This window comes from Ceratotherium simum, chromosome 13 (genome assembly GCF_057802395.1).
Source record: "Ceratotherium simum simum isolate JZ-2026a chromosome 13, ASM5780239v1, whole genome shotgun sequence".
Taxonomy (NCBI): Eukaryota; Metazoa; Chordata; class Mammalia; order Perissodactyla; family Rhinocerotidae; genus Ceratotherium; species Ceratotherium simum.
This window is the reverse complement of record NC_141912.1, coordinates 50430523-50435571: the sequence shown is the minus strand read 5'-3', so window position 1 is coordinate 50435571 and position 5049 is coordinate 50430523.

Sequence of the window (5049 nt, the reverse complement as noted above, 5' to 3'; positions counted from 1 at the left end):
GGTCACTTGAACCTTTCGAAGATTCAAGCAGAATGTTCCTCAAAGAGACAGTGAAAAACATTTTAGGATGTGTACGTGTGTTTGGAGTGCATTTTTCTTAGTAAGGTGATTTGTATAGTTTTTTTTTTTTTTTAAGGAAAACATAAACAACAAGAACAAAGTTAACCAAATCTCGAAAATGGGTGCCTTTAAGGCACAGGATTTGCAAATTTCATCACGAAGTGAATACTCACCTTTTTCCCACCCCCTCTATTTTTCTACGCCCTTTCAGGGTGCGGAAGAATCCCCACGGCCAGAAGGGAAGTCCAGTGGAGGATCTCTCCCCCTGGGGCAGAAAATAAATGACAGGAGGGAATGAGGAGGGACCGGGGCAATTTGGGGTGGAAGTTATTAAACCTGGTAAGAGTTCATCTGCAAAGGGCGATTGTCTGTAAATCTCACCGCTGCTGAGCGCTCCGTGCGGGAGCAGGGACGCACGCTCTTTGAGGAGAGGGCGCCGCACAACCGCGCTGGATATCGATTTGATAAAAACCAAGGAGACGCTTCATATAATGCAGAATGAACAATTCCGCATATTTTTAATTTAATTTTTTAAAGGATAAGTCAAATGAAAGGAACACAAAGAAGGTGCTTCAGAAGGAACTTCAGAAATAAACCCTTTCTTCATTTCCGATTCTAATTTTTATGTTTTGCCTTTCCCTCCTTCCTTTCTTCCCCCCCGTCCTGTTTTCCTTCCTTTCTTCTTTCTCTCTACTTTAAATATTAACAGCTTAAATCATACAAAATCTATACAGATTTTCCGCTGGGAGCATGAGCGAAGATTTTCCTCTTTGCCCTCCAGAGCTGATTTGGACATGGAAAGACATTCTTTCTAATTTTATTGTGTGGTAGGACTTGAAACTGGTTTTACCTTCCGTTTTCATCCTTCCCAGAACTAAAATCAGTCCCAGATCAATATTTTGCAAGATAAATATTACAGACTTGGAAATTCAGATTCTCTAGACACAAATTTATTAATGGGAATAATTGTCTTCTCCCTTTCAAATCCATAACTCCATTATCTTTTTTATCTGAAGACCATTCCAACCCCAGTAAAATGCATTTGGAAAAAAATCTTAAATTTTTTTCTCTAAATGCTTTTAACAACTTTTCTATGTCTTTCGGGTATATCTTGGATTAGTCTAAAATAAACTCTAAACCTTAACAAAACAAAAAAGCCAAGGAGGATACTTTTGTATATAAAACTATTTAAAAATATATAATATGTTTTTAGTATAACTATTTTATAGCCTTATATATGTATAATTTCAAATTTTGCACATGTAACTTTATTCTAATATTATGTATTTTTAAAATTAGAAACGTCTTCAAGTATTTGGTTAAAATTTATATAAAATTTTTAAGAAAACTGAAAATAAATTTGGTTTTATTAAGAATGAAGCATAAATTTAAAAAATATATACAAACATACACATATATAAGCGAGATGCTTAAGGAAATACTTAACGATACTTAAAACCCAAGTCAATTTTTCAGCGTGGGCATTATTAAAAAAATCCTAGAAATTGCAAGGAAAATCTTTCCTAGGGAGCCTTCCTTGAGTCATTGAACGGGCAACAGCGCCCTCTGTCGGGATTTTGTATAAGCAAATCCCACTGCCGCTCGATTTTTTTTTTTTTTCAGCGATTTCTCTCGGTTCTTGAAAACCCTGTGATTGCTAACAGCCTTTAAAATTTCAATTTTTATTATATGTACTAACTTTAGAAACAATTGTTTCAGCATCTAAAAAGTTCAAATGCCTCAAAAAATATACAAATGAAAGCTCAGTCTGTACTGAGAAAATTTTCCTAACTTGAGCCGACTTCTCTTGTTCTTCACTTTCTGCCACATTTCGCTTTAACCTCCAATCCTGGGATGTAGGAAAAGATTCCCGCAAGGACTCAATAAATGCAAACGCATAGCGAAAACAAACTCTGGTTTGGAAGGGAAGTTAAACGAGTAAAAGTAGGATTTTCATCATCATTTCGTCTTGCCTTGTGCCCATATTTCTTTTTCAGAGCACGCACGTGCTCGCCTAGGTAGAAGCGCGCAGGAGACATCCCAGATCGTTATATTCGTATTTTCCCCTTACACTTATATTTATTTCCGCTTATAACAGCAAAAAGGAGAGTTAATAATACCCTCCATTCCTCAGCCTCAGATGGGGAACATTTTCTCGTAAATGTTGGAGCCGCTATCAATCAAAAGCGAAGCCACCTAGCATGGAGCCCTCTGCTGGCGGTTTTCGGAGTCGGTTTATAACTTTTTTAAAAAAATGTTACCGAAAAATATCATTACATTAAATCAGGGTCAACTGTTAGCACTCTCATGTCTCGTTTCTTCTTTCTTTTAAAAATCTAATTATGAATGATCTAAATTTCTCAGACTTCCTTCCTTCTTCTCTTCCTCAAGCTTGGCACCTATGATTGAAAGCTTCAGAAGCTATCTCCCTTTGCTGCCCGATGGACTACCTTTTTTTTCACATTATACGGTCCGCCTGGGTTTCTCTTTTCCATCTTCCCCAAACACAAAAACAATAAAATGGGAAAAGACAGGACTAAGGATTATTGTGTCAAGTCAGGACTCTGACCCTTCTCGTTGTGGGTGATGGGGCAAGCTATATAAAAGCCTGAAGTTCAATACGCTGAGCTATGAAATGGGAATGATTGTGAGAACTCATTCAAATAACACTTGTGAAGGGATATATTCGCTACCGTCTCTTTGTAAAACGATTTAATTTCTCATCATTGACTCAAGATACGGAGCTGGGCCTCAGGAAAGTGAAGGTTACCATCAGTGAGGGACTTGCATAAGCTCGTTTAGAAAGTGGAGGTGGGAATCCCAACTTAGACCATGTACTCAGTGTGTACCCCACGGCACCATCATGCTGTCTTCTTTCCTTCCAAAATTAAGACGACAGTATTTTTGGACTATTAAGTTTTTCCAGAGTTATTTTTGTCCTGGATTTATAAGCAGGCAAAGGAAGAGAGAAAAGAGAGCCTTGACTTACTTTGACACACCCGGGTACCACCCCTGCCTGTTACCCATCAGAAGCATCATTGTCCACCGAGTTAATAAGACATGACAGCTGCACTTTTTATTGTGACAGTCTGACTCTATTTTTCTACCATGTTTCTGTCTTGAAGCTTTCTTATGATCATATTTTTTGGTAATCTCAATGATGTATTCGGAACATCACTTTGGAAAAATTACTATCAAATGTGTGAAACAATTCAAGGACCTGCCCGTGGGTCATAGGGCTTTGCTGCCACATAGGTTTCAGTGATGTGCCTATGAGGAAACAACATAGCAGAGACTAATGTTTGCATAAGAGTGTTTTAAAAGAATTCAATGAGAGTGGAATTATCTCTAGATCGATGCTTCATGATTACACAGATTGAGGCAAACATTGAAAAGGAAATAACATTTCTTACTTTAACCATAATATTTAATCAATGGTACATCTGTGAATTTGCAAAGTGATATTTAGTTGAAATCGCTTGTGGGAATGAAAAGTACTGTGACTGTGGAAACTCCTGTTTTCTCTCACACTTTAGAGGAGCAGCAGGAATTTTATTATGTATTTTAGATTTTCTGAAGTCCTTAGGCTTTTCTGCTTAATTGTGAGGGTATGAAGTTACCAAGGGGACAGTTTTCAAATTTCTATCTCCTGGCAACAAAGAGGTTAAGGAACCAAAGATGGAGGGTTGCAGTAAATGATGCAAACAGCCATAGGACAATTGTTTCCAATACCAATGGGTATTTCACATACAAAATGTGAGAGATGCGTGTCTTCCCTGGCGTGACTAATGCGGGAGGACAGGTATTTCCATCATTGTGGACATTTCCCATATTATTGCTTTAAGAAGGAGCCATCTCAAAGGGTGAGAACACTAAACAATTTGGTTTCAAAATGCAACCAACAGACCAATACATATCTGTGAGGAAAAATTTGCAAATAAAGATGTGGAAAGATGCAGAGCAGAAATATAACCTTTAAAGCATGAATAAACACACGCAATGTAGAACATTAGAGCTGAAGTGTCTCTTAAGTACAAGGGACATTTAGGAGAAATTAGCATCATATTGAAACCACTTCCTAAAATTCACGTTTATGCATCTTCATGAAAATAGAAAATGATATTCATTTTATGACTCTTTATTTCTTTGGCGTAAGATGATCCTTTCACTTACCAGCTATGTCACCTTGGGCAAGCCCTTTGACCTTTCCAGGTCTCAGTTTTCTCATCTGTAAAATGAGGTGAATTTACTGGGTGATAGACAAATTTCTTCCTTAGAAATAGACTTTATGAGATTTATGAAAGCATCCAATAGCAAATAATGAAAAGTATAAAATGAAAGTGTTCCTTTCTGAACATGTTGCAGCAGACTCTCAGCTCTCTGGGGCCCTCTGGGGGAGAGTTTAGAAGAACTGACCCCGACATTTTGATAAATACTAATTATGCATACACAAAATTTGTTTTTAGGAATGTCATCTTAGAAGAAAGCAAGCAAAGAAAGGATAAGAATACAGCTTGAGGGAAGAGGATATCGTTCTACTAGTTAGTACCTATAAGGCACTTTGAAAGAGTTCAAGCATCTAAGTCCAGAGGAATGACATCCTAATACACTAAAAGAGTTTGGCGTTTTGATCTTGAAGTTATGGTAAGTAACCTTTGATTAAGTACGCAAAAGGGAAGCAATGTCTAACAGCAGAGGCTGGAAAACACTTCAGCTTTCAGAAAGAGGAGAAAAGATGGGTACTAGAAGCTACAAAGGGGATTCATGCTATTGTTTCCCCAGAAAAATGATAGTTCAGGTTTTCAAAGTGCAGTTAGTCATACATTCCGGAAGGGAAAGAGGACATCCCTAGGAACCAGCCTGGATTCGGGAAGAACAGATCATTCCATGTTCTCATTTCCTTTTGTTATAGATTTACTGGACTGAATATTGAGGACATAATGTATCTGGAGCTCACAGAGACATTTCAAAAATTTCTCATTAGCAACC